A 27,706-nucleotide genomic window follows, 5' to 3' on the forward strand; every position below is an offset into this window, starting at 1 on the left:
GCACAGTGGTATCTTAGAATATTGACGTATGACTAGTATCTGATGGAACAGTAGTATTTTGGAACAAGTATAGGCTACGTACAACTAGTATGTAATGTAACAGTGGTATTTAGGACGCTAAATGATCACATAGGCCTACTTCACTGTAGCCATGTGATGCAATATGATGTCATAATGAGCCGAGATGTGAATTCGTGGAAAATAAATATTTTCTAATGCCAAATTGAATTCGTAGATCAGATTTGTTCGAAGCAGGAAATGTAACGTAATTTTATATTATTTGTAAATTGGTCACAAAATCGAAGTGGATCCCAATGGTAAATGAAACCTAACCTATTCTCTCTCTTCTGCTCAGCTCAAGTTCACAATTTCTAAAGAAATTAGTAAATAAAAGCTATAATCATTTCGACCGTGCTAAAATTGATATTAATACCGTTATGAAAAGTAATAATCTCATTGTAATGAAATAGGAAAAAATTACCTTCGTATTTTTGTAAATAAAAACCTTCAACAATATAATCATGTTTCAACAGAATTCAGTTTAATTTTAAGACTTGGTAATGAAACGAAAAATGTAAAATATTTGTAAATAAAACATAAACCTATATATTTTCATCTCTCTTGATAAAATTCACAATAAAGTTACTATACTCAAATACAGGCGTTATGTTAATAATTGTTTGATAGAATCCTACACTCAGTAACATCAGTTTCAAGATAATAAGTTGTACATTTTTTTAAAGAAGCTCTTCGTATCTTTACTATTTATCTTTTACTTTAGTTTCCAACATATCTTTCTGTGCGACGAAAGGATTTCCACTTCTGCTTTCAATTTCCAGTGGTGCCTAACGTGTTCGTTCTGTGAGAAAGGCGTCCTCTTAATGTAGTTCCAGTGAAACGAGTATTTTGTAACAGCAAGTATAGAACAACACTGTTATTTTGGAACGTAGTATTCCAAGGTGCTGTTACTTTTTGGAACAGTTCCAAGCATGGGCGTTTTTTAGATTTATTAGCTTTTTTTAATGTTCTAATAAATTATTTATAATATATAATGCACGCTTCCCTGACCGTGTTGTCAGCAAGACGCAGGGGCCATCACGGGGAAATCACAGGGCTATCACAAGACAAGAGACAAATACTCAGTCACGTGGAATGAAAGTAAATCCCAGCCTATACCGAGAATCGAACCACGGATCGCTTGTTGCAAAGTATACACGCTATTCACTGTACCAAAGCGGCGCAATGAACATTCATCCACGCCTCTTCATATGCTTCTTTCACGACACAGTCCTATTCGTGACTTCAGACCGATCTCCGACCTCCACAGTGCACGTCTATTGATGGGAACCTCCTAGTAACCCCATATTTGGCTACTCAGGGAAACAAACATGTTAACAAAGTATAGAGAATTAATTTGACCTCTGGTGAAAAGAAAGTAATAAAGCCACGGTTTGCATTGGTTGCGTAGTGCAGATGCCGAGCTACGACTTCCGAACCAGCACAATGGAGCACTCACAAGTCTCCTAATAGGGAGGCCACGCATGTCGCCCCACCCGAGCAGCTCGAAGACCCTAATTAAATTTTCAGGAATAAGATAACAAAACAATGAGAAGAAAACACGAGTTTAGGACAACTGCAAGACTGAATTATTTCTGGAGTACAAACAAAAATTAAAATGTGAGGACTTACAGAGTGATTTATATAGAACTGACGCATTTCTTTCATTAATTGTTTCAAAACGAATTGTGCTAGCGACAACTTATTATACCTAAAATGTAGAGGAATTTTGGGAGATTATTTACCTCTATAGCAAATGTTGAAAATGTCCTCCATCCTGCATAAGGCACAACTCAACACGTCGTTCCATGTTACTGGCCACTCGTTGGAGGACTCTGTTGTCAATGGCTTGAATCTCCTGTGTGATGTTGTGCTTCAGATCGTCCAATGTCTGGGGACGTGTGGCGTAAACCCTGTCTTTTAAGTAACCCCATAGAAAGAAGTCCGGCGTTGTCAAATCCGGAGATCTCGGTGGCCACAGGTTCCTGGAAATTATTCGGTCGTCAAAGGAATTTTTCAATTAGTTCCATGGATTCATTTGATGTATGGCATGTAGTGCCATCTTGCTGAAAATATCCTTGACTCAGCTCTACATCGTCCAGTTGTTCAACAAACTCCATGAAAATCAGTCGGTACTCTGCAGTGTTCACAGTCTGGTTAAAAAAAAAATTGGCCCCACTATTCTCTGTGCGGATATTGCGCACCAAACTCAGATTTTAACCGGGTGCATAGGTGCTTCATGGATGACATGTGGATTTTCGATGGCCCAATGGCGTGAGTTCTGTGAGTTCACATAACCGGATAAATGGAACCACGCTTCATCTGTGAACCATGTGATGGGCAATATGGCAGGATTTTGCACAATGAACGTCTGAAACCAACGACAATAATTCAATCTTTTATCCTTATCTGGTTCTTGTAGCTGATGAACAACCGTAACCCTATATGGCTTTAGACCTGCACTTTTCGCAGCTCTCTGACACATTGAGTAGGTGTACCCTGTCTCTTGCGACAAACGTCTTAATGATTTTTTGGGTGACTGCTCCAGTCGTGCTCCTACGTCAACAACAACCGTGGGAAGTCTAGATGAACGATGCTTGCCCTTTTCACTCACCAGAGATCCAGTTGTTTCCAATTTGTTTACCAGTCCCAGTATTGTGTTTCTTTTGGGAGGATTGCGAACACCAAATTCTGTCTGGTATGCCCTTTGAGTAGCTGTAATTGAATTCGTAATAGAGTATTGATTCACAAGGAAGAGTCGTTGATTTAATGTGTACTGCATTTTCACGTTGACACAAAATGTCGAAAACAGCTGCCAACACTAGGAATAAAACATAAACATCTGCGCATCTAGTGCTGCCAACAATAGGAATAAAACATAAACATCTGCGCATCTAGTGACAAGGAATCGAAACTCCAGAACATTCTGCTTAATTTGGTGCTAAAATTGGGTCAGTGCTGCCAACAATAGGAATAAAACATGAACATCTGCGCATCTAGTGACAAGGAATCAAAACTCCAGAACATTCTGCTTAATTTGGTGCTAAAATTGGGTCATTGAATGAATTTCCAACGGAATAATTAAAGAAAGAAATGTGTCAGTTCTATATAAATCACTCTGTATAAATAAATAAACTGGAGGCCGTCGTTTGCAGGGCCGGATTTAGGTATAGTACCGGCCGTAGGCAGTGCTAAAATTCCCCGCTCCCCTCCCCAACTCTCACTAACAGTTTATGAGCAGCTATTATGCAGGTCATGCTTAGATTAAATTAGTTTTAAATGAAATGTTACAATTCAGAAAACAATAAATTGCTGGAATCAAAATACACGCATCTTACTTACGAATTATAAGATTTCCTTCGCACTTTTTTCGCAGAGAAAACATTGATGATGTCATCAAAGTCGATCTGACGAAGCACATCAGACTCGATGTAAAGAAATATATTCAATATTGATTTTATTAAAACAAAATTGATTTGTGAAAGCCAAGCTGTGGTTTATTTTTAAGAATTGGTTTTGTTGGTGATATAATTATTACGAGTATTTCTTACTTCGATAGGAAGTATAATAGTACATTATGCAACGAGCCTATAATGATAGTAATTAAGAAGCGAGTATGGATGTTTATAAAACGAGCGCATAATTTTCATACGAGCTTCTTAATTACCATTATAGGCGAGTTTCATACGACTTTTTATGCTCGACCATATCTCTAACTTGAAATTATTAAGATGTAACTTAAACATTTTATTTGTAACTGACAAGATCGGAAGTGACCTTGTTCTAGGTCGTGAATTGTGAGATGTGCGCAGACGCGAAAGTATTGATTTTTTCCGAGGAACAATAATGTCATTGACCTTGTGTAATCCCGTTAAACTTGATATACCCTTGATTATTGAATTCGACATTGAAAAACGAGATGATAAAATGAATTTATTTGAATATTATTTACAATTAACGCTAATTATTATAGTAACAGAACATAACCTTCTGCGACAGTATTGGATTTCCAGCCTCCGTGACTTTTCGCTAATTCTCTTTCGATTGCATATCCGAGAATAATCGATACTTGCGGTTTTATAACGGTACAAAGCTGACTTGTTATTGGCTGAACACCTGTAAGCTGAGTTGTCATTGGCTGAAAACACCTGTACTTTAATGACATGCATTAAATGACTACTACCAGGTGTATAATTACTACATTTCGGCATGGTCGAGCATAAAGTAAATTTAAAAATAAACGCCAACCCTTTGCGCAATAAACCTTTCATATTGAATTAGGCTATATAGTGCACATGCTGTATTGTTGGCGATATATTATAATGGAAATGTAACTGGAGGTTGTGGTTACTATTCATAGCGATCATATAATAAACACACATCCAATTTGGTTCAGGAGAAATCGCTGTGCACAGACAGGACAGACAGACGGCATGTTCAAAACCAATTTTACCTCATCAGAAAAAATAACTATGAAAATCCCGGAATTGATTTTTGTTTGGTAGAATCACAATACTTTCCAAAAAGAGAGAACAAAGTGAAGCTAACATATTTAAAGAATAGTTAGGCCTAAATTAACGTATGGAAGCCACTGGCGTAGCTCGGTCGGCTAAGGCGCTAGCCTGCCGAGCCGGAGTTGCGTTCGGGCACGGGTTCGAGACAGCTTGGACCGATTACATGGTTGATAGGCGCTTATCGGGCAGAACATGAAGCATCTACTGGGTGAACAGTACAGAGCAGAACAGGTTTCACGGCCGGTCGGCTATGCGCGCGGAGGTGGGGACTCAAGGCCGCGCGAGGCCGTGAAACCTGTTCTGCTATATACTGTTCACCCAGTATATGCACTGCAGCCTAAAGAAAAGCTTTCCTTGTACCCGTGATGGAATGAGTTGCGTGCCGACTATGCTGTCTGGCTACGTAGGCCCAACGTCCACCACGCTACCCATTCCTTCTACCCTTCATATCCGTATACTCGTACAATGCTTCTATTGGTGATCTTAAGTTTCTCCTAGATCTAGGCTATATGTGAGTCGTCATATATCCGTCAGGGGATGAGATCCTGTGGAGGTTTCAGTGTCTCTGTATACAAATCCATGAATCACCTACAACTCCTTTGTGAAGGAAGTGGATTCGGTGTCACGTAACAAAGAAGATGCTCCATTTTTTAAACGGAGATGGTAATGAAAAGGGAAACCGTGGACAGTGCTGGTGCATTCATGAGGAGAATCGGGAGAACCTCGAATAAAATTACTCATCACCGAGATTTGAACTCGGGTCAGCGGTCATCGTAAGCCAGCGCTCTGCCAACTGCGCCACCAAGGCGACTTCTGCTCTAGTGTAAGATGTGATGCATCTAGCTTGACCTCGTTGTTGACAAGTGAAACTATAACTGAAATATGAGTAGAACGCAATATTTTACTCAATACATCAAACTTAGGCTTACAGTTTTTATTGGTATATACAATTTAGATCACTTTGCCTTTACAGAATTGACTTGTGTAAGAATTTTGAAAAAATGACGTTGTAGAAGGGTCCCCAATGAGAACATAAAATCAGTTCGACATTAATTGACATGTTTCGTGTTAAATACTTTTCAGTAAAATAACTTAAATTCTTCCAAACAAACGCGCACGTGTGATTGAATTCCACTGTGTTTGGAATTTCCAAGGTTAACGACCGCAGAATGTCTCCGCCAGCACGAGATATCCTGACTTCGATATCGTAATCAGAGCTATTTCTGTTACCAAATGAATGAACAGTGGGCATTACAGAGTGGCAGGACTAATTACTGCAAGGCATGTTGGGAAGGGAAGTGGGACACGTGCACAACAAGTTACAACTCTGTAACAAAAGAATCGTGCTTTCCGTTCCAATGAGAGGAAACTCCGCCCAAGTCTGGGGCTTCGGTGTGAATTAAAAAAGCGAAACGCTTTCTGGAATTTGACTGGCATGAAAATAATCTGATATTTATTTTTATTTGGGTTTTCGTCGTCAATTCAAGGCTCGGGTTTTGATGATCTCAACTGACTGTTGTTACATTACAGACGTCTCGTTACTTAGTCGTGTACTGACAGCCAACGAAATTCCGTACTCCACTCCCACCCCTACCGTGCACGTGCGGCTAACTCGTTTGTCTTGTGTATTCCAGTTTTCAGTATTGTTCATACTAGAGTAGTAGCTATATACACCAGACCTGGCAATTGGCTTCCCGTATGATCGTTTTACCCGTACGGGCAAATGAAATCATGTTTGTTTCCTCGAGGGCAGAACTGCTACCACACACGCACGCACGCATACACACGCACGCACACACATATTTTTAAACGTTTCAAATTCAGCAGTATTGTTTGGGGGAAAATCTTGGCACGACACTTACTTTAACACAAATAACGGTTTAAAACTGATAAAAGTATGGTTTGATTCGAATATTCTTTCTCTTAACACTGCTAAGACTATTCCTCTTTCATTAACCAGTAATCGTTATATATTGCCTAGTTCTCCCCTAAACATTAAACTACACAATTCGAGTTGTTCCGCAATTAGCTGTAATTGTCCTATTGTGAACGAATCTTCAGAGGTTAAGAATCATTATTGATAAACATCTGAAATGGGACAAATATATTAACCATCTTTCTAAGAAATTACGTAGAATTATATATTACCTATTTTGTTCAGTTACGAAATTACTAACCAGTAAATGTACTACGTACCGTTTACCTTGTTTATTTCAGTCTATAACTCAGAAGAGAATATTAGGATGGGGTAGTACTTTTAAAACTAACTTTAGTCCACTAGATTTATTACAGAGAAGAATAATTAAAATATATCTAAACATCTAGAAAATACATCAAATTTATATAAATGTATTGTTAAATTTTATACATAAAAATCACACATATTTCAGATCATACAGTATATTCACAAACACAAAATCAAAGGCATGGATATAATACATTTGTTCGAACCCAAGTGTTCAACGAGTACTGCTTTTAATCATAGTAGTAATATCGGTCCTAGAATTTATAATCAATTAATAAAGGAATACCTTCATCCATTTACCTCCAACAGTTTCAGATTTCAAAATATATGTATGCAATTTATTGTGAGTAAAATATATTAATTTTTTTAGATGTTATTTTATTATAACTTATGCATGTAATTATATCGAATCCTCCCCTGAGCACGAGGTAACACTCCGTAAGGGAAGTGCTAAGATTTTGTACATTCACAATTTCATTGTATTATATTTTTCTGACTATATTATTATAATTATTACTATTTGGAATTGAACGGGTTACATCAGCTGCTTATCTATGCGGATGACGTGAATATATTAGGATAAAATCCACAAACGCTTAGGGAAAACACGGAAACTTTACTTGAAGAAAGTAAAGCGATAGGTTTGGAAGTGAACCCCGAAAAGACAAAGTATATGATTATGTCTCGTAACCAGAATATTGTACGAAATGGAAATATAAAAATTGGAGATTTATCCTTCGAAGAGGTGGAAAAATTCAAATATCTTCGAGTAACAGTAACAAATATGAATGACACTCGGGAAGAAATTGAACGCAGAATAAATATGGGTAATGCCTGTTATTATTCGGTTGAGAAGCTTTTGTCATCTAGTCTGATGGCAAAAAATCTGAAAGTTAGAATTTATAAAACAGTTATATTATCGGTTGTTCTGTATGGTTGTGAAACTTGGACTCTCACTTTGAGAGAGGAACAGAGAATAAGGTGCTTAGGAAAATATTTGGGGCTAAGAAGGATGAAGTTACAGGAGAATGGAGAAAGTTACACAACGCAGAACTGCACGCATTGTATTCTTCACCTGACTTAATTAGGAACATTAAATCCAGACGTTTGAGATGGGCAGGGCATGTAGCACGTACGGGCGAATCCAGAAATCCATTTAGAGTGTTAGTTGGGAGGCCTGAGGGAAAAAGACCTTTGGGGAGGCCCAGACGTAGATGGGAGGATAATATTAAAATGGATTTGAGGGAGGTGGGATATGATGATAGAGACTGGATTAATCTTGCACAGGATAGGGACCGATGGCGGACTTATGTGAGGGCGGCAATGAACCTGCAGGTTCCTTAAAAGCCATTTGTAAGTATAATAATAATAATAATAATAATAATAATAATAATAATAATAATAATATTATTATTATTATTATTATATTATTATTATTATTATTATTATTATTATTATAGCTATCATTCACGCACAACTTACTCACTCAGTATCAATATTAAACAGTGCATTGTCTGACCCTTAGAGACTATTTTTAGTTAACATCCCTTGAAGAATTTCTTTTAAAATACAGAGGCTATTATGCACAGTAGGTGAGTGAATGGTATGACGATAATAATGAATAACGGTTTAATAAAAAATGGCAGCCAAATTCCAAAGAATTTTACATCATAACTCTTTATTCACCACAACTGACTTGCGAAACTTCAGTAAGAAGTCATCTTCTGATCTGTGAGGTAAGGCTGGGCTAGATGAAACTCAAATCCATCTCAGAATGCGAGAAAATATAACAGTAATTAAACCATTTAAATTTAAATAAAATGTAACTGGAACCAAGAGGCGTGTGCGATGTCTGACACGCACACGTGGAATTATTTGTTCCGCCACTGATATGAGGAAGTCCAAGGTTGTTATATGTCGTGCGTCCTCCTTTCGTTGCACCTCCGGCGCCTCTTTTACCTTATCGCTGCAAATATTTACAGACGCACCACTATCAACACCGCGGCGCGGAGGAAAACACACAAAATACATTCGAACACACTTAAGTGTTTTAAAATTTATGGGCAGGTGTTCCATGCCAGCATAAGCAGACTAGTCCACTTCAAAGGAACAAAACATGTGACATTAATTAATGCACCTTAACACTATATTCGTACACCACTAACACAAATGTTTGTCAAACAACAAAGCGAGAATGAATGGACCGATGCACAACGGTGGACAAAATTATTTCCCGCGTTGAAATTTTTTAGTCATAACGCCTGGTTCACATGATCCACGGTAAACTGCACGTGAGATAACGTTATATGCTTCTATATGTAACCATTAAATTACATCGATCAATAGATCTCTTATCCGTGTGTTTTTGTTTATTTTATTTATTTATTTAATACTTTACACTTGAGCTACATTAGGCATTGCAGCCAGAAAGAGCAGAAGCTCGTGCTCGGGCGCAGTTCAGATCAGTTATACAAAATATATCACAAAATTAAGAGAGTTCATTGAGCACAATAACATTAATAAACGGTAAAATACATAATAGGGTCTATAGGCCTATACAAATACTTACTTACTTACTGGCTTTTAAGGAACCCGGAGGTTCATTGCCGCCCTCACATAAGCCCGCCATTGGTCCCTATCCTGAGCAAAATTAATCCATTCTCTATCATCACATCCCACCTCCCTCAAATCCATTTTAATATTATCTTCCCATCTACGTCTCGGCCTCCCTAAAGGTCTTCTTCCCTCCGGCCTCCCAACTAACACTCTATATGCATTTCTGGATTCGCCCATAGGTGCTACATGCCCTGCCCATCTCAAACGTCTGGATTTAATGTTCCTAATTATGTCAGGTGAAGAATACAATGCGTGCAGTTCTGTGTTGTGTAACTTTCTCCAAATAGAAAATACAAAAGTACATGAATATTAGAGTATCAATTTTTAACTCAATTAGCTTCAACAATTAAATAATTAATCTGATTTGTTTCTTAAATCTATGTGTGTTAAGTGTACTTAGCTCAGGGTAAGCTCTAATTAATGCATTATATATTTTGGGTCCAGAATTCATGCTGTCTTTTAATCCAGCAGTTGTGTTGTATTTGGGAGTATTTAGAAGAAACTGTAGTTTTGTCTCGTATGGTATTCGTGAGGATCAAATTTAAATTTATTGTGATTTTTATGGAAGTAATTCAGCAATGTTTGTTTATAAATTTGTTCTCGATTTGATACACCAAATTCCTGAAAAATTAATTTTGTTGGGTAATCAAACAGTGTTATAAATAGGGTTCAGATTTTTAGGTGCTGAAAATCGGGAAAGTATTTATTTTTTATGTGCTAAGAACCGGGAAAATGTGACAAAAAGGGAAAAAAATATTTAATTACGTTTCAATTATCTTATATGAATACAAACAATATGCAGTACCAGAGCCATCTTCAACGCTGTGTTACCTAGAGAGATATTATTTTATAAATAAATATGTGAATTCGGGGCTTAATCACCATTTTTAGACGATGTAAGAGTAATGGAACGGAGAAAAATTCTCTCCGGCGCCGGGATTTGAACCCGGGTTTTCAGCTCTACATGCTGACGCTTTATCCACTAAGCCACACCGGATACCCACCCCGGCGTCGGACAGAATCGTCTCAGATTAAGTTCCAACTCTTGGGTTCCCTCTGCACTACGTCATAGATGTCTACGAACGTAGGACTGAAGTCCACACATGTGCTGAGGTGCACTCTGTATGAGTGACTAGTTGGCCGGGATCCGACGGAATAAGCGCCGTCTTAAATCACGAAGTGATTTACGCATATCATATATATTATTTTAATGTACCGAAGTACATATGATATTTCCATGCAGATATTCTGCGTCAACATACGATGTGAGAGTAATGGAACGGAGAAAAATTATTTCCGGCACCGGGATTTGAACTCGGGTTTTCAGCTCTACGTGTTGATGCTTTATCCACTAAGCCACACCGGATACCGTTCCATTACTCTTACATCGTATGACGACGCAGAATATCTGCATGGAAATATCATATGTACTTCGGTAGGTACATTAAAATAATATATATGATAATCACTTCGTGATTCAAGACGGCGCTTATTCCGTCGGATCCCGGCCAATTAGTCACTCATACCTAGTGCACCTCAGCACATGTGTGGACTTCAGTCCTACTGTCGGTGACTCAGGAGAAGACGAGAGCGGACTGAGGAGGAAGGGATGTGAACAGATAACGCAAGCCAACACTTGCAATATTTGTACTGCAGTAAGCGGAAACATTAGGTCTCTTTCTGTTCAACTTAGCTTTAATTTCCATACGAATTGTTACTCATGTTTCCTGTACGAGTAATAACATGACTACTGGGATGCTTATCTGAGCGATGTTTATAATAATCAACAGCGATAGTCAAGAAGGTCACATTCTTTCCGCTCGTCTTCTCCTGAGTAACGGACAGTACGTTCATAGACATCTATGACGTAGTGCAGAAGGCGGCCACTAGAGGGAACCCAAGAGTTGGAACTTAATCTCAGACGATTCTGCCCGACGCCGGTATGGGTATCCGGTGTGGCTTAGTGGATAAAGCATCAGCACGTAGAGCTGAAAACCCGGGTTCAAATCCCGGCGCCGGAGAGAATTTTTCTCCGTTCCATTACTCTTACGTCGTATGATGACGCAGAATATCTGCATGGAAATATCATACAGTATGTGCTTCGGTACATTAAAATAATATATATTATTTTTAGAGCCTGGATTTCAAGAAATGATGCTGAAGATTGTGTACCAAAATTGGCCATTCCCTGCAAATTTGGTCAAAAACAATACATGATCTCTTCCGAAAAAAAAAAAAAAAAAAAAAACTAAACAAAATGTGTACAGAGGTCAGGAGTGAGAAGGCGTAGATCTACACTAGCGTCAAGCACGACATCAGAAGTCACAAGAGAGGTCATTCTTAGATGTCTTATACGAGGCAGTTCAACGCTCCTATCCTGTCTTCACAGTTTCAGTTGTCTGGACAGCCTTACGTGAGCACATAGCACTATTTACCCAAAGACTATGGCGCATGCGAATATTCCATTAGCAACTCTCCTCATCGCAGGGTTGCCAGGTTACCCAAGTTGCGTGTATGTCTTGTTTTTCTTTATTTAATTCATACAAAAACTATACAACTCAGTCTCCGCTGACCACCTGGTAGGTGGGTAAGGAATTATGAAGGATGTGGTAATTTTAAACGGGAAACTCCGGCACCACCCATAGTGTGTATAGAGTTACAAACAACCGCGCCTCTTTCTGCTCTGTAGAGAGATCTAAACAGCATAATATGAGTGTATGTTGACAGGAAACTAAGTTTGCGTTTCACAGATAATTAAAAGTGGATAGTGAAGTTCGGTTATCGGAACATACTACAGAATCCGTTCCTGGTATGCGTTAATAAAATGAATACCGTATATCAGCGTTTCTCAAACTTTTCTGAAGTGGGGACCACTTTTTTAAGTCAGAACACTTCCGCGGACCACCTTAGTTTTGTTCCCGTCGAAAGCAAATTTATTATTTATGTAGCATATTTTAATACCAGTATACCTACATTTTAATGTAGAAATAATTAATTAAAATTAATTTAATTCAATTAATTTTATATTAGTATTAACTAATTAAGTTAATGTTAATAGAAGAAAATTTTTATATCGTCATATGCAAAAACAAAAATAAAAAAAATTAATGCAGAAACATGCCCGATTTTCAACAAAGATGCAATTTTGCATGTTCTATTATTGGTGTACGACGTACAGCACGTGACCATTTGAATGTGCAGACTGGGTGTCAGCAAAACTATTAAGGAAGTCATCAATACATGAAAAGGTCCTGTTATGAATTCGGGTAGTGCCTAGCTGGGTTACAGGCACAGCGTCAGATGTGCACGGAAAAGATGGCGAGAAACACCACGTTCATAGTGCTTTAAATCCATCTTTTGTTGCTGAGAGTAGAGTGGGAAGGCGATAGACGGGTAGGGTAAATAAATTTCATGAAATGTTAGTACTGGGAGAAAAAGTGGAAGGCGATTTCCATGTGTCATTTACAAACTCTGTGAGATTTTCAGCTATTGTGTGATACGCAATTCGTTTGAATTTTATTTTTTTTTCTGTCTTTTTTGAAGGACCACAAGGGCATACCTCGCGAAACACTGCCGTATATGATTGCACGGTTGATACCATGATACAATGCAATGATGACAAAAATGAAATAATACAGTATACAGTAGAGTATAGCATTGTATGGGGCAGAAACATGGACATTATGATGAAGTGAAGAGAAGCGACTAGAAGCATTTGAAATGTTCTTCTGGATTTTTAGCTAGAAACGCTTATAGGTAGTTAGAATCAACTTCTAAATAACTAATTTGCTTTCAATAACTGACGTTCACTGATGATAAATTAGGTGCAAAAGGATCAATAGAATACTTGTACACACAGTTAAGTGTTTAATATACAGTATTATGTAATGTTCTGAATATTGCAGCCACAGTATTCCAATATGAAAAGAACGCACAAACTGAATTCAGTGAACATTAAATCATACCTCACTGTTGAAACGTGGGTACAGTTCTTTTACATGATTACTGTACTTTCTCTGCATTGTAATGTGCAGGAAGGAAATATTATGCAGAACAGATTTTAACACCAGAACAATCAAGAAGAGTAATTGTTATTTTATGCTGAGAGAACTCGCTGGCAATCTGCATGCCATATACTTACAAAGGTCCTGTGTAGCGAGGAACAGAAGAATAGGCAATAAAACGCAATTTCAGTTCAAGGCGTGGTCCACAGCTCGGAATCTGGGATTTGGATTCCAGGCAGGATAGGAGTCGACCATGTGGGCAGTACAACTAGCCGACTTTGGAAAGGCACTCCTCAAGAATATTTTGTTAATTGGTATCTCGTTAACACTTTGCAAAAACAAAGTTACTTGCCTGAAAGTTTCCGAGATCGATCAAAATACTTAACGCAGGGACTTTAAGTACTTCTAACAGAATGTCATTTCCCTTTAACTAAAAAGTGACAGGGAATCCATCGAATTCCTGTAACTGAGGCGTTCCCTGGAATAACAATTTACCATACATTACGTCGTTTTTCCCTTTCCAGCATATATTGAATTCTTAATAACACATCTCTCTCCTGACAAAATATTATTTTTCTCCAAAAAACATAGAGTCTTCTAGAAACATCTGAACGGCATTCTGCGCAATGCTATTATGAAATGATGAAATGATTAGCCTAAAAATGTCCCGTTAAGGGCAAAGGCCTCCTCCTATAGAGGGAGAGCTCTAATTGTCTCACGCGGTGAGCTACTCCGCGTAAGAGATGTTTATAACCTTGGAATTGTTCACTTGATATGAATCAGGAAATTGAAATCAAACACTTAGAAGCTCCGGACCTCCCCAAAGGAAGGTCAAAGTCACTTCTTAGGATACGGAGACATTAGTCAAAGTTCTAGGAAATTGAAATCAAACACCTAGAAGCTCCGGGATCACATCCAAAATGCTATTATACCAGATCTAAAATGTTTGATGCTCTCTACCTAAAATTCAAGATTTTGTAGTTGAGTTCTTTTCCAGAGAACGCCTCAATTAGTACGTGAAATGTTTATGATATGCTGATTGTTATTGTAAGCTTTGTTGGGATTTGAGACTTGAAATAAAGTTTTGATACTTTTTTTTCATTTCTGTTTCTATATTCTCCGCATATAAATTTAACAAGGCGGAATCTTCTTGTTAATTAGACCTACTTCGTAGTTTATTGGTGAGGCTTAGTCTCGGTAACTGATAGTCAAAACAATTCACACACCCATATGACTACAATGAGTTAATTGTTCGAAATAGTGATTAATAATATGTAATTGCAGAGAACTGAGTTAATTTGGAAATTAATAGCAAAGTACGAGTACATTAGAAAACTGCGTAAAATTAATTATTTCTGTCTTTATACTCCCTGCATTTATTAATCACTACTTTTATGTACGAACAATAATATTCTCTTGCATTAAAATTAAGTCGAAATTTTTATCAAAACTTCACAAGTTAAAAAACGAATTTATTATGTCACATTCATCCTTTTTTTTATGTTTTGCTATGGCTGGCTGGATTCGGAACCAGTAAAACTTTCTGTTTTAAACACATCACAATTTCAGTCATCCAATGCCTACTATAATTAATGACGTCACTGTATTAACAGAAAGTGTGACCAGATTTCTCGAATGCCAAGAGCTTAGATATTCCACATTAAAATTATCTTTCATGTTCGAATTTTCAACTTAGTACTGTCCTCGGACACGTGGGATTTGAGACTTGAAATCAAATTTTCATACTTTATGGTACAAGCACAAGAAATAAAAACACTATATAGGTCTATTGCAATGAAGGAATGGAAATGAAGGTGCTTAGATGGTGGGACACACCAAGAGGAGCCTTTGTCTTAAATATGAGCTCAAATAGTTCGTTCTAACTTCTATTCTAACACTGAGCACAAGGCTCGAACCAAGGTGACTAATTTGGTTTAGAAGCTCCTTTCTTTAGGTTGGCAGATCGGGGCTCGGGACGCAGCGATTGAAGAACTGTGTATTCTTGCTGAATTCTGAACTTAATGTACATTACTATAACATCTAACTTTCCCTTACGAAATGTTGAACGGGATAGTGTGAATGAAGTCTACAAGCTCCAGCAGGGAAAGAAGCAACATTTGAAATCTCCGTAACGTATATTTTTAAACTTACATCCGCTCCCCTAATCCCTCAGCCAATGGGAACTGGATACCGTTATTCACCTTTCTGGGAACACACACGAAGTGGACACAACGACGTTGCCACATAGATATTATATCCCCTAACTTTATTTCCTCGCTTATCTCCATGCCAGCCCATCTGGCCGCCATCCAGCTTACTGCCTTCGGGTAGAGAGAAGGAGGAATTCTGTGTAGTTGCTTTGGCTCTGTACATTCCACGTACTTTACTAGAGACGTCACGAGTTGAATTTTTCTCCGCGAGCATTATAGGAGCTCACATACAAACATGTCACTAACAGTCGAAAGAATTCTGAGAAGGAGGAGACTCCGTGTACATTTAGATTATCATTTCTTCCTTTGTTTCTCATTAATCACTGCACCAAGATTTATACAGCAACCTCACAATGACAGTCTATCTGTAGCAAGGAAATGAAACCAAATTATTAAAAAATGTAGGTCTACATCATCTCTGTCAGAACACTGCAACATATTGTATATACTCGTGACAATTAAGACTGAATAATACTGCATGAAAAGTGTTCTTGACTCGTTTATTGTGAGGGGTCCACTAGAGGAGATGCAAAAGATGAACCAGACATGGAGGAACAGAGGCTCAAGTCCACTGTTGGCTGTAAATTAATTAAGGCGTAGCGACGACACTTGAACGAAGCTTCCAATGTCAACAGGAGGGATGAACACCGGTGCTTTAAAGGTGGCACTAAACGAAATTAAAATTTAAAACTTGTTTTTCTTATGCAATCAACTAGCCACGTTTAATCGACTTTAATGAATTCAAGACGCATGGTAAATTAAACCCTTTTCAACGAAATGTCCGTCACGAAATTTATAAAATGTGACATTTATGGCACGTGTAATAGAATTAAAATAATTAACAAATATGTATTTTTAAAATGTTCTCAATCATACTTTCAAATACGGAACTCTCTGCAACTAAATAATTAACAAATACGTATTTTTATTGTACTTATCTTTAAAATGTTTTAAAGCATACTTTCAAATACAGAACTGTCTGCAATTATAAATAATTAAGAAATACGTATATTTTTTGTATCTGAAAAATGTTCTTAATCAGACTTTCAAATACGGAACTGTCTACAACTAAATAATTAACAAACACGTATTTTATCGTACTTATCTTTAAAATGTTTTAAATCATACTTTCAAATACAGAACTGTCTGCAATTTTAAATAATTAAGAAATACGTATATTTTTTGTATCTTTAAAATGTTCTAAATCATACTTTCAAATACGGAACTGTCTGCAACTAAATAATTACAAAATACGCCTTTTTATTGGATCTTTAACATCTTACATTCAAATATGGAACTGCTTGTAACAAAATAATTAACAAATTCACATTTCATCGGATCTTTAAAATGTCTTAAACTTTTAAATCACAATTTAAAATACGGAACTGTCTAGAACAAAATAATTAACAAATACATACATTTGCAATATCTTTAAAATGTTTAATCACGCTTTGAAATACGAACTGTCTGTAATAAAATAATTAACAAAAACGCATTTTTATTGGATCTTTAAAATCATACTACCAAATACTGAACCTTCACATTAAATATGGGACGGATAGCCACTTTATCTTTGACACAAATGAATACAACACAACTACTGAGAATTGGTTACAGTGAAATTTTTAAAATGTGAAATTTACGGGATGTGTAAAAATAATTAAAATACACATTTTTTTATTCAATCATTAAAATGTTTTGAATCATACTTTCAACTATGAGAATGTCTGCAACAAAATAATTAACAAACACGCATTTTTATCAGATCATTAAAATGTTTTGAATCGTACTTTCTAATACGATTCTGTTTGTAACAAAATTATTAACAAATAAGCATTTTATCAATTTTACAGTGCTTTGAATCACATTTTTAATACGAATCTCTCTGCAACAAAATAATTAACAAACACGTTTTCTTTCAGATCTTTAAAATTCATTCATCATATTCTTAAATATGAATCTGTCTGTAACAAACGCATTTCCATTGCATTTTTTAAATGTTTTGAATGATACTTTCAAATAATTAACAAATATGCTTTTTTCCCGAATCTTTAAAATATTTTATGCTCGATCATGCCGAAATGTAGTAATTATACACCTGGTAGCAGCCCTTTAATGGACCTCATTAAAGTACACCTATTCATTAAAGTTCAGGTTTTCCACCAATCAGAAAGCACTATGAAAGTGCAAGTATCGATTATTCTCAGACAAGACAACTAGCGAAACGTCACGGCGGCTGGAAATCCAATACTGTCGCAGAAGATTATGTTCTGTTACTATAATAATTAGCGTTAATTGTATTTTTTTATTTTATTGGGTTATTTTACGACGCTGTATCAACATCTAGGTTATTTAGCGTCTGAATGAAATGAAGGTGATAATGCCGTTGAAATGAGTCCGGGGTCCAGCACCGAAAGTTACCCAGCATTTGCTCGTATTGGGTTGAGAGAAAACCCCGGAAAAAAACTCAACCAGGTAACTTGCCCCGGCCGGGATTCGAACCCGGGTCACCTGGTTACGCGTCCAGACGCGCTGACCGTTACTCCACAGGTGTGGACTTAATTGTAAATAATATTCAAATAAATTCAATTTGTCATCTCGTTTTTCAATGTCTGAATCAATTTCCAGGTTATATCAAGATTAATGTTCATTTTACTCTCTAGGTTATATCAAGGTCAATGACATTTGTTCCTCGGAAAAATCAATACTTTCGCGTCTACGCACATCTCACAATTTACGAGATATTGCACAAGGTCATTTCCGCTCCCCAGTCAGATAAGAATAATATGAATACTTATGAATAATTTCAAGTTAGAAATATAGTCGAGCATAAAAAGTCGTATAAAACTTGCCTATAATGGTAATTAAGACCCTCGTATGAAAATTATGAAACTCGCTTGCGCTCTTTCATAAACATACTCGCGTCTTAATTACTACCATTATAGGCTCGTTGCATAATGTACTATAATAATACTGTCAAATATGGAACAATCTATAACAAAGTAATTGACAGATACGCTTTCCATTAGACCTTTGAAATGTTTTTCAATCATACTTTCAAATACGGAACTGTCACGTTAAATATGAAACGGGCAGTCACTTTATATCTTTGTTACAAATTAATAACACGGAAGAGTAACTACCAACGATTGGTTATAGCCATTTCTATTTCATTAAATTTCTAAAATATGAAAGTTACTGTACAAGTCGCAAAATAATTATAAACATACATTTTTATTGGATCTTTAAAATATTTTAAATCATAATTTTTAATAGCGGTACGGGACTGTCACGTTAAATATGGGACGAACAGCAAATTTGTCTTTATTATGTCATAGCGAATTCTATTTTTTTTTTATAGAGACTGGCGTTATACGGAATAATTTCTAGGAAAAGTAACAGAGCATAAAATACTGAATATAAATAAACATACTGTCATATTTAGCACACGACTTGCCAAAACATTCTAAAACAAAAACGTGGAGATGATAGAGACATAAGTACAGGCATACACTTAGAAACCTTACGCCTAGTCATGCTGTTATGATCACGTGAAAAAAGAGAGGGAATTCTGGCCACATGGCCGGGTTGTACTAATAGAATCTGAAGAGCGTGTAGACTCGCTGCTGCCAGAGTATGACCAAGCTGTCTGCCATTATGTTACATTGTCCTTTGTGTTCTCCAACGAGGTACCGGACTTCCAGTAAATTTCTTCTACCTTCTTAACGTGTTCACAACACTTTTCTTTTATCTCACAGCCCGAGAAAAAATTCTTCGCATAACACTTGCAATTAATAAAAGCTATTGTTCGATATATTTTCAGCAAAATAGATGCATGGGTGTGTGTTTCGTTGAGATAAATTATAGATCTTCCCATTGTTCTGTACTGACGGACCGCTTTCAGGTACCTCGCACGCCAGCACAGATTCCTTTCTTCTATATCAGAAGTTGTATTTTATATGCACATTCTCTCGAACTAGAACCTTTCTGGTAAGTTTCCTCACAAATTCTTTACTGTTCTCTAGAATTTCACTCTACTGTAAAAACAGTATTGCACTTTCGAATTGTGGGAATACATTTTTAATGACAAAATAATATTCATCATTCGCAATTTCTTTTATGTTCTCTGGCTTGTCCATCTGAGATTGAAAACATATTTGCCCGCTGCATCTCATAAAATCTTTTTCGCTAAGTTACTTTAAATCTTGCTTGCTTCACTGGAACACGATAAAATACAAATATCACATTGAAAGTTAATTGAGGCGTTGGGTGCAGTAATAGCTTAAGTTGAAAACTCATGTTTTGAGAAAAACAATAAAGTTTTATAACAGTGCAGAAATTTTAATAGTACATAAACTCTCATCATTTTTGTATAATATTTTAGACTGCATAAATTATTCAAATCCAATATCAGTTATAATTTAAATACAACCCATTTTAAAATATTTGTAAATAAAGTATGGAAAATTTAAGTCGTTATTGTATAGAAAGTCTGAGACTTCTTAAATCAGAGTACCTAGGCATTAAAACCAGTAGAAAAGTGTTAACGTACACCGGGGACAGAACATCTAGAAGCTTGTAGACCATTACTTTTCAGCGGTCCGACCATCCCCACCTACCGCACTAGCAAGTACGGTACCATTCATCTGCAAAACATTTTCTGAACTGAAGTTATTGTATTGTGAGAGCGCAGTTGGATCAGTGAAAGTAAGTGGTCAACGTTTTCAGTTTGTAATGCAACGAACAATTCTGCTGTGTGAGGGCTCTTCTGTAGTGACGTCATTGAAGCCTCTAGTTGTTCTGTTCCCAGTGTATACGAACTAATGGTAAATTAAGACTTCAGCTTATCAAAATAATACCACTAAGAATTTTAGCCGATAAGTCCTTACATTTTTATGGACATATACTGTACAAACAAAACAACATTTGTTTTAAGTTTATAGTAAAAAAACACAAGATGTATTAAGGAAATAAATTCTGAAACTATGCTACAGATGAAAACTCCTCTACTATAGTGTCAAATATTATTCATGATCACCGACTTCACTTTCAGGATGATTTTCTTCCAGCACTGGTTCAGAATCCAAAATATTTTGAAGAGAACATGTATTTTCTGGTTTTAAGAATTTCAACAATGAAATAATATAATTTTAAGCCAGGACAGGGGGACTCTTTAGATTAAGTTCTTCCTTTGGTGGTATATTCTACTGAAAAACTGAATGGCTGGAAAACGGTATTGTAAGTATATGATACTGCCAAAGACCCTGATGTATAAACATGAGTGTAACAAATGTTTGTATTGCGGATTTTGAACCTTTCGACTTAGCACAGCACTTCACATAATGAACTCTCCTGTCATTTAGAGTTAACGAAATGAAATACAACTTTTACAGTCGATAGACAAGACATGGAAGATTATGAAAATGTCATCGCCAGAATAACGATTCAAATAGGGTTAAACTGTTAATGCATCCAGCGTCTCAATTATGTCTCTTCTTTCTTTCAAAAGTTTCATGACATAACTACATTCCGTGTTTGATTCTGCAACAAACGGCCAGAAATACTCCAATTGTTATTATTCAAAGTAAGTTTTCACACTCTTAGACTTAGTATAAGCATCTAATTCTCTATATTTGTCTATCTGCTGTGAAGATATGTGTGCGCAGTTTGAGAAGAGGTTTCTATATGAGTCAATTAAAAGTAGTTTCTTTGTAAGTTGGAGGTCTACATATTGGACAAAGGATAAATCAATTGTTGACGCAACAGGCAACATTGTCTGGAGCATAAAAGAACATTACATGAGGTATATCTCTCTCTTTCTATCTTCATCTCTATGGCCTTTTACGTTCAGCCTTGGTTTCCTATATGATTGATGTCCATTGCTTACGATACAATGTCTTATTTCTCCAGCTTTCAATTCGCAGCTTCCTCATATCGTCCTCCAAATCATCAATTCATCGTAATCTGAGTCTCCCTCTTGTTTTTCTACTTTCCAATTTTTCTTTATGAAGGTTATTTTCCACTATATTTCCATAAATCTTGACGTGTCCAGCCCAGTTTAACTTCATTATTTTAATTACTGAGATTATTATACGATATCTGCAATGGCAGGAGAAAAAAACTGTCCACCCTACCCCAATATCTCCTTACAAGTAAACCTTCACCTGAGGTAAAAAACAATGAAAATGAAACTTATATTTTTGGAATCTGCATAATAAAATATGAATAATCCTAAAATTTCGTAACTCGACTGCAATAATCAAGTGCGATACACAGCGCAGAACAAGAGGCTTCAAGCAGCAAGAAAACACACCTTCAACTAGCGATTAATGCATAAGAAGGAAAACGATGATGTGGTCGTCATGTTACTTAACGCATCGTATTCCAGAATCTGATTTGTTTTTATCCAGAAACATATGTCGCACAACAGTGATAGCTAATGCAAAATGTTCGAAACACAAATTGTCAGTACACCACCCGCATTTTATACAGGCTGATTTTGCACACATCGTACATATTCCTTGTACATTTCGGATACAGTACTCTGTAGTGTTTTGAAAACGTTGTCCTCTTCTGGATCCCAATCCAGCTAACACCCAACCATACCCATGTGCCTGTTGGAATCGTGGAGAAGGAAACTTCTGGTAAACAAGCGACTGTAGTTTCAGTATATTGTTGCGTTGTTGTAATGTATCAGATGAATCACCAAAATCTACATTATGAGAAATGTGTCAAATCATATGCTTATACATTCGAAAAAAAGTACCTGTCCAAAGACTGCAACTCATAAGTCGTATTTGGTGGTATGATTTTAACTACTAGTTTTTCAAGACCATAGTCCCTTTCTTCTAACAGTTGCTTAATTATATTTTCGTCGCAGTGGACCCATACGAGTCCAACAGCAGAAGATTGCAAGTTGCAGAATTGTATCCATATTTATTTGGTCATTTTTCCCGACGAAGTCCATTTTACTACAGGGTTGTCACTCTGGAAAATGCGTTCCGCAACTCTTTGACTTGTACCTTTCGGTTCTTGGCATCAGTTTTCCAGCTTTAGAAACCACCGGCGTTATAGTGTAGGAATGTGTAGTTGTCCCTTTGGATTGCACGACACCATACACTTTACTGGTTCCTTGACGTTCTAATGTTCTGCCGAAAGGCATTTCCTTATGGAACCCACATTCGTCTGTATTAAACACTTGGCCGTCATTGTACATATCCAAACTGTCCAAAATCATACAACCAAATACGACTTATGAGTTGCAATCTTTGGACAGTTGACTTTCGTGTGTTAACCACGTGAATTTATGGTCAAACTTTTTCTTTTTGTTTGTCGGTACACCTGACAGAATCCAATACTCTGTTACTTCACATTTGTCTTCAAAGTCAATGACTCGGGATGTTTTGGGAGGGGAGAGAGCGTATTGAGAACCGGAACTTTGTGAAGTACTTGATTCCTCTTCTGACATAATACTTGTTTTTTCAATCTCCCATTCTCGTACATAAGGCATGATATTGTCATCATTTCATGGCTCATTTTCATCAGTGTCCAGAGTATGACTTTCTTCAACTGCTTCCGATTCATAACTCTTTAATAAGTCATATATATAATCAACAATTTCAAGTTCCTTCCGCGACATTTCACTGTATCCTTATAACCCTCTTCATTTAGTTTATCCAGAATTTTAATCACTATATTCACTGGGTTCATCTTCTTCAGCTCACTGCACATAACATTACACATTAAACTGCAAGGTACAAACTAGCTGACAGCGATTCTACAGCAGTACTGTCTTCGCTCTCGCGGCTAGTATTGCTGCGTGATATAGTTTTTTGCAATCTAAGTAGCCCATGTCAACTTGATCTTGATTGGTCGCTATCTCTGGTGTTCATTGCTTTCGAGTTGTAAAATTTACGTATTTTGCATTGATTTTAATGCTTAATCGAATGGTAATAAAGGTAAGCCTTTCTTTTTTTACCCCACCTGAAGGTTTACTTGTTAGTTGCCTCATGAGTGATGTCTTATTGATGTCACTTATGAGATTCTAACTAGTTTTAGGACTGTTGACTAAACACATATTAGACATATGTTATATTATGTTTTATTTAACGACGCTCGCAATTGCAGAGGTTATATCAGCGTCGCCGGTGTGCCGGAATTTTGTCCCGCAGAAGTTCTTTTACATGCCAGTAAATCTACTGACATGAGCCTGTCGCAATTGAGCACACTTAAATGTCATCGACCTGGCCCGGGATCGAACCCGCAACCTCGCAACCTCGGGCATAGAAGGCCAGCGCTATACCAACTACGACAAACAGGCCGAACATATTAGTCAAATTAAATGTATTATTATTTCTATAATAATCGTCATCGTCGTCATCATCATCATCATCATCATCAACATCATCAACATTATTCATGAGTTAAACCGTGTGGTTTATTCTTATTCATCATATACAGGTTAAAACTGATCGCTTAGTTTTCTCGGTCTAGCATATTCACTCACTCACTCACTCACTTACTCACTCACTCACTCAATTTAATGCAGAGGTAAATGACAAATGTCATTAACCTTACAATGGCCAATAGCAAAAGAAACAGACAATATACAAAAAAAATTGCAAGAGAACAATTTAAAAGTAAATACTGTATTTTATAAAATTATCATTTTTTCTCTGGCCTCCCAGAGGTCTATAGCTAGACCACTTCGAAAATGCAGCTATGGCGGAAACCTAAATCATTTCCTTCTCCCACACTCGCTGCATGTTCTCCTCTATGCATTCCCCGACGTCGATCACCAGTCAGAATCTGTGTCTTAACCGAAGTTAGTGGTACTAGGCCACTAGTATCGTGACTCTCATTGGATTACGTCGTTTACTTTCGCTTCAACCTACACTTCTCGTCAAAATATTTGTCCTCTATTTTCCATACATGCTCACATAATTTCCTCCATTTTTCCGGGGAATATTCATCCATAAGTTTATCATCAAACAATATTTCTCACGTAAAGACATGCCAATAATCTGGTCATAAATTAAACATAGTATGTAAACCCAGTTTCCCCTCTATCCACGTTCCCCACTTCTCTAGCATTAAAAGCGCAACTCATACTAACCTCTAACTTATTTATAAGCGCAATTCGGATATTTTGGAGGTGAGAAACTCTATTTTCAGTGCAAATCGAACTCACCCGAATTGTATGCATCTTATATGAGTCAACACATTATTGTATTGGTTTCTATTTTCTAATTCTTCAATCACTTCTCTCATTTTGTTCCAATCTCTGTACCTAGATTTAATATTCCAAGAAGAATAGTCCGTTTTCGCACCTTCGTTTTTTTATTCTTAAATCCAACCGGCTTAATTATATTAGACTTTAAACATTTCATTTCTTTGTCAGGAAGCAGGTCCAACAATAACAACCCTAACTTGCAGGAAGTCATTCAAACCTGTTGGCAACGGAGAGAGATTTTTAGCGCAGGTCAGCAATTATACCAAAAATAAATACTATAAATACAGTTATTCAAGACAAAATTGTAGTAGAAAATTCAATAACATATTAAAATATTCATAAAAACAACGTGAATGTTATGGACATGTTAAGAGAATGTCAGAAGTTAACCAAGATAATTTTAGAATGGATACCGCCTGGAAAAATAAACAGAGGAAGACTACTGGAATAGAAGGACAATGAACTGACACAAAGGAATGGCGACAAGGAATTATAAATTGAAAGAATGAGCTTTTTAACACCGGAAGATGTTTCATACATTATAAAATCGGATATGTACGTCATGTCCCTGCTCCTGATTATAGTTTTATACAACCTGAATTTTTAAAACTTGTAGTTTTCAATGTATAACATGATGCTCTGCATAACTTGTATTATGCACAGATCCGTCCTTCTGCTTCAAACTTATATTGGTACAGACAAAGTATTTTGATGCTATCGCAAATGCACGTGTTTGGCATTCACTTGCATCACGTTACGTCAATCAAATGTTTGGGCAGAACAATGGAAGAATCGTGCCTTCTCTTAAGGTCCAAAGGTAATTAACCTCGATAGGTAAAACAAAACCGCAAGATAGAGTTTGAGGTGAACTTAGTGGTCAAACAGGAGAGAATGAAATTACAGTTCGATGATGACCTGTGGTAAATCGCTTTATTTTTTTCTCAAGTTTATAAAGAAAGTGCTCAATTATAAATAAAGCCATAATTAGGGTTGCTAGCATTCCAGCTTCTAATGCCTTTGTAGAAAGAGTTTTACACTAATGAAAAATAAAAGGACAATTTTTATAAACATGAGTTATCCTGAGTTGATCAAAGCAGAACTACAAATTGTATTGAATTTGTCTTTCACTAATTTGCAAAACAGGATGAAAAATTGTTAGAGCAGCTAAATCTCAAGAGAAATACCGGAAAGAGTAAATTAACATGTAGAATAAGAGCTCTATTACATTAGGCAATCGATTGCATGCAACTGATTCCAATCCACGTGCCAAGCAGTTTCACGCTAAGTAAACCGCACTGCAATCAGTTTAGAGAACGAGTCAGAGTCAATGTGAGTGAAGCCGAGGCCCCCGGTATATATCGGATACCGGGGGCCTCGGTCAAGCTCATTCGGGAAAATGTTGTCGAGTAATGCAGAACTACTGCTTCTCGACTTGTTGAAGTCGGGAAAGAAATTTACCAGAACACTTTCCCATGCATTTAATTTTGCACTTCTGTTTGAGTACTCTTTTGATCTACTGTCTCACAAGGCAGGAGATATCTCAATTTCACATACAAAATCTTGCTCTCAAACGAGTTCGTTAATTATTTCGTCAAATCTTTCTTCTTCGTATTGTTCACCGTTGCTTGCAGTTCTTCCTCCATCGCACTGTTACCTGTTGTCCACACTTCTTCACCCGTGAAAACACAAAATACGCACAAAGAACCAAACGACACAAACGTGCAGTCCGTGTAAACTGTATCTGCTTAGGATTTGTTGACGAGACAGGTCTGGGGTCTCTGCGCGCGCAGGAGAGTTTCATGCAATCAGTTTCCTAGTGTAATACGCTCCATTTCGGTCAGTGCTCCGCAACGGCTGCGCGAAACTAAAAGTTGCAAGAGCAGTTTCATGGCCTGCAACTAATTTGCAATCGATTTCCGACTTGTCAACTAATTGCAGTAAGAGTAATAGCTCTCATTTAAACCAATGCCCCGCAACTTCTTTGAAAATCAGTTGCATGCAATTTATTGCCTAGTGCAGGCCTGCACAAACGGCGCTCAACGAGCGCGCGCGCTCCTTCGGAGCGGGAGAGCGGTGTTTACCGCTCGACGAAACGGAGAGGAAGATACGTCAGAATGACATAGACTTGCTATAGGTAGAGGAGAGGGAAACGACCACTCAGTTATCTAGTGGAGTGCAGTGTGTAGGCCTATTCTCAGTAACTGTTTCACGTTGCTTACCTACTGCTACAGTACAGTATGGAGGAATCTAAAAGACGGAACATCAACATTTAACATTTAACGATTTACAGCTCGAACTTATTGATTTTCAATGCGACCTAAGGGCTAAAGATCGTTTGAATAATACTACTAACCTGGTTGAGTTTTACAAGACTAAACATTCGCAGTAATATCCACGACTACACAGGCTGTCTGTGAAAATGATTGCTATGTTTGGCTCAACATTTATATTTTGTGAGCAACTGTTTTCTACAATCAACTTTAATAAAGGGAGACATAGAACATCTGTAATTGATGCAAATTAAGCTTTCAGGAATAACTCCCTGTAAAGTTAATTTGAATAATTTAGAGGGAAAAATTGTTCCGGGGTCGGGTATCGAACTGATAGAGTTCCCGGGTAGCTCAGTTGGGAGAGCGTTGGTACGTTTATCCAAAGGTTCCGGGTTCGATACCCGGCCCCGGAACAATTTTTCCCTCGAAATTATTCATCTGTAATTGATGTTTCATTATGATCAGTAGGCTACTGTTCCTTTCACTGCCAATAGCATAAAACATAGTTTTGATACACTGATAAATAAAAATATAACAAAATGATATTGTACATTTAAG

The 27,706-nt window shown here is 36.9% G+C and overlaps 1 protein-coding gene and 1 non-coding gene across 2 annotated transcripts in view; both read right to left on the minus strand.

The window, feature by feature from the left end:
• Nucleotides 1-27,706, minus strand: part of spri (Src homology 2 domain-containing protein sprint) — a 728,544-nt gene that overhangs the window by 670,787 nt on the left and 30,051 nt on the right. The window lies entirely within an intron of this gene.
• TRNAY-GUA (transfer RNA tyrosine (anticodon GUA)) lies at nucleotides 10,358-10,429 on the minus strand. The gene has a single exon. It is a non-coding gene; the product is annotated as a tRNA-Tyr (tRNA).

This window comes from Periplaneta americana, chromosome 4, assembly GCF_040183065.1.
Source record: "Periplaneta americana isolate PAMFEO1 chromosome 4, P.americana_PAMFEO1_priV1, whole genome shotgun sequence".
Lineage (NCBI taxonomy): Eukaryota > Metazoa > Arthropoda > Insecta > Blattodea > Blattidae > Periplaneta > Periplaneta americana.